General features: G+C 41.6%; 1 protein-coding gene across 2 annotated transcripts in view; it reads left to right on the top strand.

The window, feature by feature from the left end:
• The first annotated feature begins 6,047 nt into the window (after nucleotides 1-6,047).
• Nucleotides 6,048-18,474, top strand: part of MACC1 (MET transcriptional regulator MACC1) — a 154,419-nt gene continuing 141,992 nt past the window's right edge. For both annotated transcript variants that reach the window (XM_085630936.1, XM_085630934.1), the window contains exon 1: nucleotides 6,048-6,218. The gene's annotated coding sequence lies outside the window, so the exon portion shown is untranslated. The remainder of the gene's footprint in view (nucleotides 6,219-18,474) is intronic.

The raw sequence follows: 18,474 nt of genomic DNA, 5'->3' as shown, positions 1-18,474 counted from the left end.
ATCTCAAGAAGGGGAGCGTTAGGCCCACGAAAGGGAGAGGAGGGAGGTGGTAAGCCCACCAAAGAGACTCCCTCCTAACCCCAAAATCCTAAAATGGAGGAGACACAGACCCACCTCAACCCTGGAGAGCAGAGTAAGGGGGAACCAGGGTCAAAACAACTCTTATATGAAAGGCTGTGCTTTGACAGCAAATTGGCAGGGCTCTACAGAGGGAGTGCAGCCTGCCCCAAAAGGAAGGATAGCACTTGGCTGGCCAGTGTAGCATTTGGGGAGGACAACACAGATGAGGAAGTCCTCATAACTTTTAACTGGGAGAATGTTTAAGATGGTAAGCTGGTGATCCCTGAGGGAGGTAGTAAGCACTTCCACTCAATTCAGTAAATAGGATCCCCACCACTGCCTGGAGGGACACAGGGGCCAGCCATACCATAGTGGAAGCAAGGAGAGTAAGGGTAGTCCCAAGGGAGGTCACAACCAGACCTGTGGGCTCATTGTCCCTAGAGGGATGGGATACCTTTAGCTGGTATAGACTTGTTGTCAGTTCTGACCTCCCTAGATTTCATCCTGGACAATGACCTTCCAGATGTTGGTCTGAACCTAGAAAGAGCTCCCAACCCAAGGATCTTGGAGGTCCTGTTCCTAATGTTAGGAGATTTAGGCCTCAACAGAATGGAAAGAAAGTAAAAGTTATGAAAGGAAGGCTACTCTTAGCAAGAAACCCAGGAGGCCAGGGACAGTCTATCCCAGTAAGGGAGAACCCAAACGTTGGCACTGGCAAGGCCACTCTTGACCCCCAAGAAGTCCTGAGGAGTCAGGCAACTGCTCAGAACCAGGGTGTCACCACTGAACTGACGGAGGGAGGAGTGGAAGGAGGATGCCTTCCAAATGAGGTGATAGCCCCTTACTCTGGATAGCTAGGGAGGCTCCAAGAACCTGCAGTTGTCCCTAAGGCAGCCCTATCAATTTGTCAATGGACAGCTCAGGGTATGGGCAGGCCAATACCAGCTGTCAGTGCCCTCTGTTGGATGCTAGCCTTCATGGCAGCACTGTACTTGCCAGAAGTAAATTAGACCCCCTGACCATGTTGGTCATGTTGGAGTTGTTCAAGTGCTCTGTCGGTCAGCTAGGTGTTGCCCTAGCTAAGGTAGAGCTAACAGAGGTGGGCATCTCACTACACAAAGCAAAAGAGGAGACGGGTAAAAACACAGCTTTAATTAAGGTCCAATTTAAATTGGGTCCTGTTACAGTTTGTAAGAAAACATGTTTTCTGCTGGCTTCCCCCCACTTTTTGCCACCATTTGGACTACTAGCTGCTGGCGTTCAACTTTGGAAGTGCCCCGGAGACTGCTAACCAGACCCCCTTACCAGTGCTGTCTCCCTAAATCCAATGCATGTGAATGGTTAACCCCAAATGACTAGAACTTTAGCCCCCTTATAAGTCCTTGATATGTGATCCTAGTGGTATCCAGGATCCAGGGCAAGGTAGTTAAAGGGGTCACCAGTGCCTGACCCACTGATTGTGCCACTCTGAGTGACCCAAGTAAACAGCTGACAGCAGTCGTGGCATTTCAGACTGCATGATCAGTGCAAACTGCTAAAACTTGACTTTGCCCTCACCAGGAGTAACAAAGCACTATCTCTGATATATGCCAGTCTCCTCTAGGATCAGGGTGCATTTTACTAAAGGTGTGGACATATAAGTGCAAGATTATGTGTTCCTATAGCAGGCTCTTTCCATTAAGGGCTACTATAAGTGATCAAGGGGCCATAGGTCCTATAGCAGGCTCTTTCCATTAAGGGCTACTATAAGTGATCAAGGGGCCATAGGATAGCAGGAGCTAGAACATGGGCACCGCAAATTTGTCAGCTCATTACGGCCCCCCTGAAATATGTCATGTTTGGTATTAAACAACTAGTCTCATCAAACCTGACAATATTCCCATGTCGTATTTGATGTGAAATGCACCCAGGTGGCCACCTTAGAGGTTACCTACATAGTTACCCCTGCTATCCTGTGCCCTGGCTGACAGCCTTCAGCTGCTGCTACCAGGACAGGAATCTGATCCCTACCAGGAGGTGTGAACACTCCCAGGAGTCAGTAACAAAGGCCTGCCTGGGAAGGAGGTGGCACCTGCTTCCCTGACAGGATGGCTAGTGAAGTGGCACTTCAAGGTGGTGAGTTCCAAAGCTTACACACCGCCTCTGAAATACAACCAGGCTGCCTTCCAAAGGAGGAAACAGCCAAACCACTGCCACCAGGGATATTTGCTTCTGGGCAAGTGGGAAAATAGGTAGTCAGGAGGTGTACACCCTCAGAAAACTAGCCATAACCCTAGGGTGGGCTACCTGGTCTGTACAGCTAAGGACGGTGTCTGCCATTTTTAAAAGTGGCAAAATAGAGGGTTCTGTGTAGAAAAGGTGGTGACCCCCCCAGATGTGGTGAATTTAGGGACAGATTAGTTGATGGAGATAGTAGTCCAATGGCTACTTGCAACCACACTCCTAATGCCTTGAAATCTATGATTTAAGGGGCACCCCTGGTACCAAAACCTGAGACCTGATTCAACTTGCAATTAAGGCCAAAGAAGAGAGAAATGTCTGCGCCTTTAGGCCCTGCACAAAGCAAAGGCATTATACCCTGTACCTGTGCCTACCACCCTCAACTGCACGACTGTTACTCATCCCCGAACAGAGACCAGTTCCAAACGATAGAGGAACCCCTCTGAGAGCTGAAGGCAACTGCAGAATTCACTTGGATTGGAGGCACTAGTCTCCTGCATTCTGCAGGTTTAAAGCATGCTCCCAGAATCAAAGAATCACTGGCCATTGGGCCTGTCAAGGCAACGCCCAAACATAAATGATCTAGTGTATTGTAGTCCTAAACTCCAGCCAGTTTCAGGTAGTTACCATTTTCTCCAGGACGTTGTAGAAACTCCAAGCTGAGCTTGCCCCTGCCAAGGCTTGTTGGTGGCTAGTCCGGCTACCACTACCTTTGTTTGATGCTGTGCCTCGAGGGAACCCCACAGCATCTTCAACTCACCACATTAGTGGCCCTGTTGTTGAGTGTTTGCATCTGTTTCCTCACCAGCATTGTCTAAGTGGTAAATCCCAGAAACCTGTGGCCCTTGCTTCAGCACCAGGGTCCGTTAGGACATCTGTACACCCGGAGCCTAAGAGCCAGGTAAAATTCAACTGAATATCATGGCCTGCTCCTACGACCCACATCACCTTAACCCTCAGTGTTTTCCACTGGGCTCAAACTGCAAGTGACCAATTGTCACTAGTGTGTTTCTTCATTAACCGCAACATTAATCTTTTGTGGTAGTGAATTGCACTGATTTATTTCTCCTTGTAAAATCCATAACTCCGGCTATTATCATCCGATTGTGATTATTTTGGTGTCTACATTTATATAAAAGTCGGCTTTATTTTTACAACTTAGGGCACCATTAGGATGGCGGGTGGACTTTGACCGCCTGCCATCCTATCGTAGAATGGGACCGCCCACAATTGGTGCGGAGGTCCCGTTGGTGACATTAGGATGTGCCCACCACACTGGCGGGCGCATCCTGCATACTTGACATTGTGGCGGGCGGTGCTCTCAGCACCGCCCGCCGCAATGTCAAGAAGGCATGTTGTGCTGTTCCATGCACAACGTGGCAGGCACCGCGCGGTGCCATCCATGTTGTGCATGGAACTGCAGGGTACTGGTACCCCCCATGTGCACCCTCCCCAGAATCCCTGGGGGCCCGCTATGGGCCCTCAATGGTGAGAACCGCCTGCCTTTCCATGGCAGCGTTGCACCCGCACTTATACTAATATGGATGGCGGTGTCTCCCAGACACCGCCACCATGTTAACAGCTTTTCCGCCCGGTAGGCAATCGGGCGGATTGCCTACCGGTGGAAAACCGGCAGACAGTCTTTCCGTCCGCCGGGGTCCTCCCCGCCATGCTAATGTGGCGGGGGGGATATTGCTATGCGGGCGGTGGTTTTTGGCGGGTGGATCGCCACCGCCATATGGGCGGTGGCGATCTGTCCGCTATCCTAATGACCCTCTTAGTGTTAGATTTCTTTCAAGGCATGTTAATTACTTATCATCCAAGTTGGTAGTCTGACATGGTGAACGCATGTTCCTCTCATGAAGCCTGGCTGCATTGTGCCAATCTTCCAGGACTGAGCTCAAGATGTATTAGTATGAATCCAAGGAAACTATTTTGGGGTATTGTAAGAGTATTGCATAGTGAAGCCTAACCAGCCTCACCCAATAATAATACACTTCCCTACAGTATGCCAATCATTACAAATTCCTATATATAGATACCCACACAGGAAACAGGCATGTGCGATGTGTGTCTTTATGTAGTGAACGCATTACACATAGGTATGTCAGGTGATTGCTTGTTTGTGCTTGTTTTCACTTGGTATTAGGATTTGGTGCCTATCCAGATCATGTTACTTTGTAGCTCTCTATTTGCACAAAAACGCATGGTTACCTGTGCTGTTCTCCATCAGACATGACCCTTTTGGTAGATTTACAGAGTATAGGTTTGGGGCCGTACAAGAGTCACCTTTCAGCCGAGACTTTGAGAGGGAAAGTTAATTTTTGCTGGTTTCGCTCTTTTGAGTTGCACTAGGACGTGTGCAAGCCTTTAGGAATCCTGAGCCTATGAGTTTGTGGGGTGGCACCACTAGGTAAGGAAAATGCTCACTAGCCCAATGGCAGCTTCATGAATCTAGGGGCAAGGAGTGGAACTGAGAGACACTTATGTTGTGGCTACCTGGGTCACAAGCTTTACAGCCACACAATATCCCGGCTAGTGGCCATGGAATATAGTACATTTAGTGAGAACGTCATGTGGTTTTCACTCGGCAATAAAAAAACATGAAATAAATGAAAACTAGCACAAATCCATTCTGTTATGTGTGGTTTATTGGTTTACACTTTACATGGAATATTGCAATAGTTGGGACCCAAGGGGGACATTAAGTTATAAAGACATTGGAATTTAATTTCTCCCTTAACATGCACTACAGTGGACATTTTAAGAGGGAGCTAGCTTAATTAATATAATTTTACTTTGAAAGAATCAGAAGCCCCTGCATTAATCAATCGTGTTAGCTTGCATAAATTATGGACACAGATTGGTACATTGTCAATAGGCAAGGTCTGAGATAAGGAAGGGATAAGGATATAATGTAGCGATTTCACACTGTTAAATAGGTGCCCTTGGAGTCTATGGCTTCCATTCCCTCCCCCAGGGTGACCTTGTTTATTCTTAAGCGCCATATGTCTTGGCATGAACCAGCACCGGTGGAGACAGCCAGAGCTGCTCTATGAAGAGTATAGAAACTTAGAAGAAAGCGAGGATGTGGAAGAAATTCACCTGGAGTTAATCATGTATTTTTACTAGAATGGGACAAGGGGATTGTCTGTCGCCTGAGGGAGTCTCTCTTCCTCAAAAAATAATCGTCCGTGAACCTCAGAGTGGCAAAAACACACATTCATTTAGCCAATCTACTTTTAAAAACTGTTACATTTGTGTATGCATGCTATCTACTATTGTTTATTTAAATAAATCAGAGATACGTCACTTTTAAAGTCGGTTTATTGGTTCTTGCGGTTTTTCTACATTTACATGTGCTCTAATCTTTCTCTACGGATGGATTACGCTGTGTTTAACCACACCGTGCATTCCATAGTATTAACATCCCTGAAACCGGAGTGGCCTGTTGTTCAAGTTTCCAGAGGCTTTGCCAATGGTGTGCCTAATGGCGACATTGAACAGTGCTGTCTGGGCAGCAGCATGCGTTTACAGCGCACTCTTTTTATTTTAACAGGGCTATTATGAAAGGAAACACTTGAGAACAGATGGAGTCATTTCCCTTTACAGACAGGTTGTTTAGCCGAAACTGCAGTCTCCTCTTAGTTTCAAGTGAAAACTTGTACAAGCTGCAGAGGACCATGGGAAATGTAGTTCCTTATTTCCCTTGCACAGGTATTTTAGTTGTTGTCGGACTTGAAATCCCAAGTAGCATTGCAGAAAGGTGTGTTGCGGCATGCCACGGGCAGAAAGGTGTGCCAAAGATAAACTCGCTCTGCTTGACTGTGCAGTCAACTTCCTATTGCTTCAAGAAGGCAGGGACAGCGGAGAGCCAGGATGCGAATTACAGAGATGCCCTAACGTGTTTGCTTCGTGACTGAACCTGTTTCACAATCGTAAGTTTGTTTGAAATATTTTTGTATTGCTGTGATACTTTTAAATACGATTCGGGTTCTTGCTTTAAAGTAAACACAAAGTTATCTAAAAGGTGGAATATACGCATTATTCTGATAGTATTTTCTTCCTGTTGAGTAACTGCTGCAGCAGGATGTGTTTGTGTGGCTTTCGGCCATTTCAGGTAATCTCACGGATTTCCACCGCGCGCCTCGTGTACCTGTCGTAAACTCCCGCGCACATCGCCTTTCTAAGCACTGCAAGGACACATTGCCGAACAGTGTTTATGCTGCAAAGGTTGTAGGGGTTAGTGAAGACGTGCAGGGTGGTTTTGCATGTGCATTACCTATAGTTGGCTCCTGAACTTCGGAGGATCACAATCGGGAAATCTACGTTGAATAACACATTGTGGTACTTGTGATATGTCCAGCTGTGGTGTAAGGGAAACAATCAGTCATGGAGTTTTCCACTCCGCCTTTCATCCATGTGAGGTGAATAGATGAGTACCATTGAGTTGGGTTACAATAACCATCTGTTCTTCAGCGTCTTGAGACCCCTTGGCGATAAGTGCGCTTTACAAATACAAGTGTTATGGTCACTTTAAGTTATTCTGAAAGAAAATATGACATCTGAAATTTTGTAGATTCGTGAATGAAAAGCACTGGTCGCATCAGCAGCGCTTATTGCTACTTAAAATAAATTTTGTCTGACGTGTATTTGTTAATGCTTTTAACACAATTGTTTAAGCATTGTTACAATCAATGAGTATGTATTCATTTTGAAGGTGAAAAGCATCTTTGTTTTAATAATGGACACGCCCATAAGTTTTTATTACTAAAACAAGTGAATTATAATTGTACAAATAGAAATATACCAAATAAAATAACTTGCAAGTAGGCAAATCAGTGTATATATAGGTGAACAAATAGAACTTATGACAATGGGATATAGCTGCCATAGGGCTGAATGGAAAAAGTGTACCATTTTCCAGCCCTTGCTTTTTAGATGCCTGTGCTTTACCTGCTAAGATGTGGCGGCAAGACCAGCTTTAACCATTTTGGGGAAGTAGGCACAACCTATTGGTCCTTGCAACCTTAGTGTTCATCCAGCGGTGGACCAACCTCTCACCATTTTGTGGACTCTGAGAATGAAGGCAGTTAGCATTGGTCAAATAAATCTAATTAACAGTGTAACACATTTGGCGGCACAAGAAGGACTAGAAATCAAAGAATAAAGTTAAGAAGTTTTATTACAAGTTAACAGTCAGATTAATGAATATGAATCTCAGTACCGTGCTGTAGAGATACAGGATAACAACTGGATAGCCAAACCTCCAAAAGAAGTTCAGGCGCATCAGCATGAGACCTGCAAGGAGTTCAGTTACAGCAATACAAAGAATTATCAGCCGAATCTGATGCTCAGAGAAGAGTCTCCGTTCCTCTCTCCCAAACATGAGTAACATCTAAAGTCATCTAATTTAGGGTCTAAACTACCAAGGGGGATTAAGTATAAAAAGGGCTCAAAAAGTTGTGAAAATGCAGAAAAAAGGGAAATAATATGTGGAAAGCTGTCAGCATTTCAGAACCTCTGTCAAGAGTCTTGTTTGGGATAGGAAAATAAGTGTTAGCTTAAACCACACAGCATAGAGTCAAAGGGAAAGCATAAATGTCTTTAACTTTCAAAGTCCAAAGGGAAATAGGACAGCATCAACCTATGAGAAGACCAGTGAATACCGCAGGAATCTTCTGAGTAACACCTCTTGTTCACATCATCGGGGGCTCCATTGTCCTTTCTTTTCTTATGTTGTGAGCTGCAACGTTAGCAAGTTCTCCCAGACTAGTCCTGTGAATGATATCGACCTTGGAAAATTGCAACTCCTCAATACATTACTGAGTAGGGACTGTCGGTTAACCCCGGCTCTTTATGCTATTTCACAAGGCACTCTTATTGGGCTCGCTATCACTAATATGGTGTTACGTCTATTCTGAAACTTACAAACCATACGAACGCACCTGCAAGATAAAAGACATGCAAGCAGAAATGGAAAAGCAGTATTTTATGAAGAAAGAAATACAGGGTTCCTCATGTCAAGCTTAAATGTATTATTCAATTGTGCACATTTAATACGTGTGATATGAACACATATAGCTACGAACAAATGAAAGATGTTGGAACATAAATTCAAAATTAGATTCATGTTGCAGTTTAAGTAAGAGCAATGTAAGTAGGAATAAGAGTATAAATGTGAATGCAAACTACATTATAAATTCTTTCTAGTTTCTGATGTAATACATTTTAATAGTGTAAGGATGATCTTATCCAATCTCAAAAGACTACATTTCATTTCATTAAGGTTAAGGCACACAGTGTATATGTATCTCTAGTTCTACAGTGAATGCACTTCAGTACTGAGTTCAAGTGCAACACTTACATTAATAACGTTGGGACACACTGAGTAGGTAGTGCTAAGTGCATGTTTATATTGCGTATTTGTGACCTGTAAGGTGGAGCCTAAATTACGCTGCAACGCTATCAACATAGATTTCATCTTGGAACAGTAAAACAATAATAAAATATATATAAAGCAATTCCAAGATGACTCCTATGTTTAGAATCACTTGCCGAGTGGAAAATAAAAACTGACAAAGCATCTGAAAAACGTTGGCCTCTGTAAATAATTCAACACTTTGTTTCTACACCATATATTTCAAAAATGTTTTAGTCAGAGTCCACCCCCCCACACCTGGCAGCTTCTAGACTGTTAAAAAGTATCTCATAAATTCCACTGGAGAATGTAGTCCTGAATAATTATGGAGGAGAAACTACACCCTCAACCAGGCAATAGAAAAATTGTGAGAAAGAAATGTTTCAGTGGAGAAATATGATTACGAATGGATGAACATTTCCATTCATAAGAAGCCAATGTTTCAAAGAGACTGACCCAAAGAATTAATAGAACACAACATGTTTGCCATGAATAGCGCATGCATCATTCTCATCACACCTAAAAATAAGTCTTGGTAAACAAACACAAAAGCACAAAAGGGGAGGGGGTTCTTATGTGTCGGGAGATGATGCCAATGGAGTGTTCGTAAAATCTGATAATGCGAGTAAGGCGGTGCAAAAAGGTGAGGGAGAACGCCCTAAGCCCTCCAATATAGACCCTAGGGTCAAAACATGATTAAAGCAAGCCTATGCACACGCTAGTAGTTCAATTCTTAATAAGATGTTTGTCAAACCTCTTCGCAAATTAAATGAATAAATATATCACACAAATGAGATCAAAACAATGTAGTCATGATTTCCTTGTCTCCTTTAATCTGAAAATTGCCCAGCTAACACTTGCTTCATCTGGGGATGTACCCCACAACTTCTTCAGGGCTTATGGCAACTGTGACAATTGATGGACTCCTCTCCACCGGTTGTAATTCCGTCCCGGCGGGTATGTAGATAAAATGTAACCGTCTATAATGATGTCCTTGTAGTGAAAGCAGTTCCTTAAGTAAACAAGCATTTGCAATGCAATAGGTCCCTCATTTACGAGAGTTTAAGCTATTGACATTGTAAATGACTGCCTTTTATTTCTGTTTTAAAAACTAAAACAACAATAAAAGGCATTGTCATTTACAATGTCAAAAGCTCAAACTTGCGTATATGCGAGATCTATTGCATTGCAATGATTGTTCACAGTAGGCGTCAGCCATTGTTGTGTTAAAGGATAAGGTGTGGCATAACGGCCAGAGCTGCCAAATTTGGAGCTTGGGGACCGGGTTCGAGCCTCGGCTCAACATCCTGTGATTCTGGACAAGTCACTGAATCTCCCCGCGCCTAACAAAAATGAATGTGTCCTTGTGTAATGTAACTGGTGCTTATGTTAAGCGCTCCAATACATTCGGGTTGCAAAAAAAAAAAAAAAAAGTAACGAATTTCCAGCTCTAAGAAAAATCCCTCTTGGGCAGAAGGGTATGCATAGCATATCATTTAGAAGCATATAGAGTCAACAACACGTGCCAAGCACATTAGATGTTATGATACATTTTTGAGAGTCTGCCAAAGCAGCTGAACGTCATTCATTGATTGTTTTGTGTACCTGTTTTGCAAAAGACATAAAGGGCTTTTTTTATTTGGAACTGTTTCTCTGCAGAAACACACAAACCTTCTTTTACATTTATGAAGTGCAGCAGCTGATAAAGATGGCCCCCTCGCCTATTGTGTCGCTGTGCGTAGTATTGAAAATAATTGCTCTGAAACTCTGAATTAGTATATGAGCTGCAGGTAGCACAGCTCGCAAGCAATCAGAGCTGTGCACCTGTGTCTGAATGTAATCACACTGGCTACAGCACTTGACATGTCATGAGCTAATTGACAAAGTTTCCAAGAAAGTGCAAGATTTGTCAGTTCATCATGAGGTGCAGAAAGCAAAAATTGGAAAATAATTGGTAACCACAGCTCAATATTTCCGAGTTGTGTTGAATGAAGCTCATGCAGTAGTTTGTTTTAGTTTTTGTAGCTGGTCTGATTTTGATCATAACAGGCGCACAGCTCCCTTCTGCCTGTGAGTGCTGTGGTCATGATGACATGGCCTCGCATTCAACACCTTATCTTGTTTGCCTTTTTAACACATGGTACACGTGTCCCTGCCTATCCTTACTCTGTGTGTTTCTTGCACGCTTTAGTGGCCGTGACGTCTTTAAAAGAGTTCTGATGTCGAAACTCAGCACTTAGCCAGCTGGACTAGGGCACTCGCAGTCAGCAAGTCTTTATTTGTTTATAAATCGAACAAGAGCGACCCCCAGTGAGCACTAGTTCAAAGACCTGCTGGTTATGAGAGGCACCGGCGAAGTGAGGGATGGCGAGTTAGGAAGCAGTGAGACCAGCATTCCATGCACAGTGCAACACCGACAGCTGAATATTACACTTCATTATAAAGTCTAGAGCTTCTCTTCCTGCTGCTGGGCTACGTCCCCCGGGTATGTGTAAAGCAGGAGCTGTTCCCCGGGAGTCCCCCTCGCATGGCGCTGCCTCCCTGCTGCTGCCGCTGAGGAGCTCAGGCTGGTAAAAATAAATAAATAAAGTGAAAGCGCCAGAAGTCATATACCAGACAATAAAGTGCCGCGGTTTGTTAAAGTGAAAGCGCCGTGGAAATGTAATAAGTCACATACCGGAGAATGAAGCGCAGCTGCCATTGTCCCGATTAGTGTCTGTATAAAATATTGCTGAACCACCATAGATATCCCACCATGTCATGCCTCAAGTACCCGATCTAGTCCAGATGGGCGAGCTGAAAAAGAGACAGGGAGGGAACAAACAAACCTCACTTCAAATAGAAAGCGACCGTCTACCATAAAGGATGTCGCTCGCCAATAAAAAGGATGGGCGGAGCTTCCACTCCACTTCCAAAATCTCCTCGCTGCGCTGCAACGCTAGGCGAGACCTAAAAACACAACCCCATACATCACGTCCAAATTTAAGGCAAGTATTACAGAAGGCTTCAGGGTCGAATTGGAACCTCGGAGCATTTTTACCACGGACAGCGCACTTGCTGGGAAATACTCGCACTCGGAGTGCTGATGGACACGTAATGTAATACTAGCCTTCATTTGCAAAAATTGTAATAATATCATCAAGGGTCCTACAATCTCCCACACTAGAAATGGCAACACCATTAAACTAAAAGTGGCCACCAGCCGTGACACAAAGAATGTTCTATATTTACTGAAATGCCCTTGCGGCAAAGTATACGTGGGAAAAACCGAAAGAGAAATTAAAACGAGAGTTAATGAACATAAGAGCAACACCAGAACCCAAAATATGAAGTCTTTGGTGGCTAGTCATTTTGTTGAACAAGGGCACAATATCAGCCAGCTAAAGTTTTTAATTTTGGAAGTCGTGGAAATGAGAGAAGGCTTCGACAACAATAATCGTTTGTTACAGCGAGAAAACCTTTGGATCAAGCACCTGGATGCTTTGAAATGACATTGCCTCAATAATCATATTGAATTTCTTTGCTATTTATGAGATACTGTCATAACTGTTTGATAACTGCGACTGTTTTTTGTTTTTAGAGTATTTTCTTTATGAGTTCCTCCTTAGTTTTGATTTTCTATGCATATTTATATTCCTCAACTGTTATGATCCTTGATAGGTGTTGGATAAACGTTGCTTATAATGGACACTGACAAATTATTGTTTGACACTTAATATGTTCCAATTGACATTGTACTTCCCATTAATTGCTTTGCAGGTTGCATGTTTCAAGATTGCCACCGCAGTTTAGTTGGGTATGGTTGTCCTTTTACACAGGAGAGAGGTAGAGATCACGCTTAGATCATTACACTGGAATTCGTTGGATAAACATTATCCATAATGGGAACTAACAAATCGTTGTTTAATATACAACACGCGGAAATTTTAATCGTACACTCCGTTTATTGTGCTGTAGGTTGTTTGTTTCAAGATGGCCACTGTAGTTTAGTTGTGCAGGTTTGTTCTTTTACACTGTTTAGACTTTTTTTTTCCTGTTTTAAACGGATGCGAGGAAATAGTCAGAGACCACATTTGTGAGTACCACACTTGGAGACAGTCTGTAAATCGACTTCCTTGAGTGGATTGACACTTTATCTATGCTGTTTTTTATGCTTGTAATTTGGGGCTAATGCACACAGTTTTCTATCCCTATCAGATACGACATAGAACATTGTTTAACAACACGTTCGGTGGTTAACCTTGCTGGCGGGAGTTTACGCGCCGCACAACAAGCCGAATTTGAATACTTGGTTTCGCTCGCATGTACACAGGCACACCTTCACTGTAAGGTCATGAGGTGATCCGTTTCTACAGCCAGTAAACACGAGGTGATATATATTTGCACATAAGGTTGAGATGGTTTGACACTATGCACTTAATTTCTCATAACATACTGGTTAGACACTCATTCTCCAGTTGTCTAATGTCATTCATCATACTCTAAAATGCTGCGTAGGGCCACCCACATTGGTTATTTATTCACTTACATTCACCTGGTTGCTATGATTAACTCATTGGGACATAACCTTTTTTATTTTGAATTAGTTCATATGAGTATGCAGAATGGTTTCCTCATAGAAAGTTTTTTTTGTAGTGATATTCCCTATCAAAGGGCATTACTCCCGAAATGCATCCGGATGGAATGGATTCTTGAGATTGAATGTCTTAATACACATGTTGAAATGTTAACACACCACTGCTGACACTCGGAACAAAGGGTTCCATGAAGCAGTAAAATGCAATAAACATATTGGACATCTATTTTGCCTCAACTTTAGTGATTTAAACGAAACATAAAGTCAGAACAAACCTACGCGTTGGGTATATCGCAGAGTCTAGGGGGACAGACCCTATCCAGGGTATGCTATTTTGATTCTTTCTGTTCCTGCAACTGTCGTCAGTGTATCAAAGTGCCTGGGATGGGTGGTATTCACTATATCTTGCTGCCACTAGTCTACCATATCTTATTTAGAATGCCATGTGTTAGTTTGTCTATATGTGGGAGTGTATTGAGTTTATTTCCAATAGATTAACCTGATTGTCCGCGACAGAATATTACCTTTGCAGTAGTGTAACTGAGAGCTCCCTTAGTAGATACATGTAAAACCAGTTTTTTCAGATTGAATACTTTATTTTTCAAGTGCTATTTTTAGGTACTCAAATGAGTTCCATATGTGGTTTCTATGATTATGTAGGCTTCGATTGCTCATGTACATTGTAGTGAACTAGTTACATTCACTGTAGATCAGCTTCTGCCCTTCTTCTTCTTAGATTCTTCATATAAAAAGTAGGGGCACAACTGCTGCTATGTGATTCCATACTCCATTTCCCTAGTCAACTTTAGTCTACAGTATTTTACTGACTTCTTTTTTTAACCAGAATCTACTGGAACAGACTTTCTCACAACTCTGACCAACTTTGGTCATACCATAATCCTCCCAACAAAAAAAAAAACAACTTTCTGGAGGTTTTCTCATGTGCAACTTCATACAAACTAGCACAGTACCATATCAGACGTTAGCATCTTCCTGTCTTTGGAATGCCTCTATTTTCACTTAGATTATTTCTGTGAGCATCTGTGGATTTTTACCTTACACATCTTCCAGCTCAGTGCAAGACTGGCTTCCCTCAATTCAAAACTAGTGTACTGTTTGGCAAACCTAGTATTCACTAGGGTTTACTTCTTCTCGTATATTTCTAACATGATACCCTTTTTTTTTGCTAAACTCAAACAATATATTGTCTTCCTATTCTCCTTGCAGGAAACAGTCAAGAGGTCTCTTTATATCTACAAAACAATGTGCATGCCAACATCCAATTCATCAGTAATATCAAAATATTTCAGTACTCGCTAAGTGGGTATTTTGTGACCTTGAGTTCAAAAGAAAATCCACTTTAAAGAGTTTAAGCCCTATGAAACTGAGCAATATTTACACAGGCTCTATTGAAGAAGCTATTTTAGACACTCCAGTGCTATTTCCTAAATGAATCCTTGTAGTCATGAAAACAAAAATCCTGCTAGCTCTTAACAAACTAATCCCCTTGCTCCGCAAGACGCATTACAATTCAGACAGCCAGGAGGTCAGTAGTTAATTCAACCAAGAGATTTGCAAGAGGATACAGAAAGAATGTCCCTCAACATTAATTGGACCAAGTCAAATGAGCCAACATAGCGAAAAAAGCAGACATCCAAATTCTGACCACCTATGCTGGGAATCCACCAATAAAAATGTTGGTAATATGCAAGAGACCAGTATTATATCAAAGAGATTAGCTGAGGTATTCCCTTTACAAACCACTGTACGCAACTTTATAAACTATCTGCATGATGCAAAATCTCCCACAAACAAATGGTGACATAAATATCACCAAAAAAGGTGCAGGTCATAAATATTGACTGTAGATTTTGTGAAGTCAGAAATATTGACAACAAACGTATAGAAAACCACAATATTGCCTTTAAATAGGTAAGTATACCCAATTCTGACTATTATACACTACACTAACTTTCAAACATGTATACTTACAAAAATTAAATAAAGAAAAATATACACTAGAAAAATATTGCAGGGAATTCGCATTTTCTGAGTGGTCACCCCAGATTTCTTGCCTTTTGCTGAGCCTTATATTTATGCAGGCTTTCTAGCTCTGTGAACTTCACCCATGCTAACCGGTGGTAAAGGTCTTGTGCTTCTCCTCTGAACATGATGAAATTGGTATACTCCGATTTGGCATATGTAACTTACCTATACCTACCTAGTGCATAGTACAAAGTGTTCCCAGGGTTTAAGTTAAATGCTACTATTGGACTGCAGCACATATTGTGCCTTCCACTTGAATAATTATGTAAAACATGGCTCTAGGCCTACCAGTGTAGCCTGGCTGTACAGCAGCATAAAACCTTTCAAAATAAACTCCTTTGACTGGTCATAATCTTCCTGTTTACTATTTATATTTCACCCATATATATACCTTATAGTCCTTATGGCAGGATACATGGTATGTAAAAGTAGGACATGTAGAAATTTGATGTTAGTATGTCCATACTGTGACAGGCCCTCAAAGCTATTTTCACAGGTGTAGCTATTCTGTGTAGAAAACCTTTCTCGGGAAAGGTGCTGGTTAAAAAAAAAAATCAATTTTTTTTTTTAAATGATTACAAATCCAATTCAGTGGAAAAGTTGGATATGTCATGAATATTAAATAAATAAAAACTTTTTGAGTGTTACCTTTTCCTTGTCTGAAGTACCCGCAATCTAATTTGCATTGGCATTCTATATTTTCTCAGCCCGTAATTACCATGTGAATGAGGTGTGAAAAGCCTACCAGTAGTAAATAATAGGCTCACCTGAATGGACAGGGATGACTCCTCGGAACCTCACACTATTCAGGGTGGTAGATGTGAGCATCCACTTTGATATTACAGTGTCAAATCCCAATGGAGTGTGTCACCCTGCTTGAGAGGTCTGCTGGGGGTTACATAAAACAAAGGGGCACCCTTGTAAGGAACAAAACAGGATGGCAACACAGTCCATATGTATCCACTCTTTGGTTGCTGGTGAACCCTGCTTTGTTTTACCAAATGTCTATTGTGGGTACAGTAGCTATTTCAAACTGTATTTTAGTGTTAGATGTGAGAGAGGAGGCCACTGGGATTACTATACTATAATCCCCACACGCACACCCCAGCACCCAGAGCACAAGTTCAGGGTGGCTAAAGATTTTTGCCGTCTTGAAATTGCCCAAAGAGGGTAGTGTTGGCCCTGGGATTATATACCCTATCGGTTAGGCTGTTTCCATGGACTGTTCCACCAACTGGATTGTACTAGGGATAATCTCCAGGCACCCAATTCAGAACACTCTGGGACTTGTGAAAGAATGGAAGGGGACTAGACCTGCTGTCTAAGACCTGAAATAAGCCACAAAGGACTGGACCTCCTTGTCAGTTGTTAGCTAGGCCTGGATGGTACTTGCTAATCCTATGCCTAAAAATTCTCCAGGAAAAACAGACATTGTTGGTGAGCAGATTTGGAGTGTTGGTGGTCCTGTAAAGCACTCCATATAAAAAACTGCTCTCCACCTAAAACCTGGGAACTAGCCAGGGTTTCCTGCTCTTTTTCTGTGGGTGTATGTCTATATAATATATTTTTCCAAGCTGTAACTTCCTTGTCACGCAGTCGCGTCGGGCACAACAAAAGGAGGTTGAGAGGGATCAAGATTGTGGAAAAATAGCAAGGTTTTGTTGTAAATCTCAAACACAAGCATCAAATTAAATAGTAACATAAACATATCACAATACATATTATTTTAAAAAATACCATTATAAAATCTAAGAAAAATAAAACAGTATTGCAATCTTAAAATGATCTATTAAATACCTAACCATTTCTTACATACTTTTCAAATTAGCACATTAAAATATTTTATAATCAATCAAACAATAAATATTTAAAAAACATACTGCCCTACAACAAAATGCAAAAGACCAGCAAGTTAGTTAAAAATACTTAACAGTAACATTATAATTTATAGCACAAAACTCAATGATATCATTAAAAAACTGTATTATATGCAAGTATATTTAACAAACTTTTTGAATGATTTAAAAAAATGATATTCTTACCTTCTATAGTCTTTTGCATGATATTTTGACAGCACCATATTTTTGACACAATATTTGATTCTCACCATATTTTAGCAATATTTTCACAGAGTTCCTATAACGTCCTTTACCAAATAAAACAATTGGATCAGTATTCTTATCAGAATTTCTGTTCCTCTCCAACACATAATTTTCTTTGAAGTATCACTGTTCACTGACATCCTAAAAGTTGACTTGATTTCAGAAACATGTTTAAAACCTATTGTCCTCTTTTTAAAATTACTACATTCTACATGGCATCTGTATTAAAAGTATATTAGCTGAGATGAATTTCTTCTTCTAATGACAAACTTCATGAAGCTGTATTCAACCATTGGAGATGTCCAAGTAACCTCAATCTTTCAAAAGTCTGCTAAATCATTACAAATCCAAATGCAGATGCCAGTATCCTGACTTTCCTGATGCCCATCTCAGGCTTTTTCACAGTGGAAAGGGTGGTTTGAACCCAAAAGATTACCCATCTATAAACCAAAAGTCTGCTTAGCAACTTTCAGCCAGCTTCAGACAGTGACATGGTGATAAGCAACACTACTTCACTTCATTGCTCTTATGGACAAAACCGTATCCGGGCTCTCCTCCTGCAGAGCATCTCAGAAACATTTGACAATATAAACACACCATACTGATACAAAAGTATGCAAAAAATTCATTCTGTTTGTAATCAAATTCTACTTTTATCTCCAAGTCATTGGAAGTAACACACATTGTCTTACATCTTTGACTATGTCCAGATATGTGGCTGTTGCTGCAAATTTTCACTATAAGAAAGTGTGTTATTGATTGTGGTGCATGTGAGTTCACCACAAGGAATAAGTCTAGGAACGTTTCAAGGTAAAACAAGGGGTGGGCGTAACTTGTGTAATTTGCTGTAGCCTATTTACGCAAAATTACAGCACAATTATGTGATATTACCCAGAAGTACATGAGGAATGTAAGAATGCATAGAGCGCTATTTTTTATTAATGCAAGATGCACCCTTGTGTCCAAAATGAACCCCAGGATGCATTTTGCACTAAGACAATAGCGTTAAATTCAACAGAACAGAAACAGCAAGAGCCAGCAGTCGCTTT

The sequence above is a fragment of the Triturus cristatus genome, chromosome 10 (genome assembly GCF_964204655.1).
Source record: "Triturus cristatus chromosome 10, aTriCri1.1, whole genome shotgun sequence".
Lineage (NCBI taxonomy): Eukaryota > Metazoa > Chordata > Amphibia > Caudata > Salamandridae > Triturus > Triturus cristatus.
Note: the sequence above shows the minus strand (reverse complement) of the source record. Positions and strands in the feature narration are given on the sequence as shown.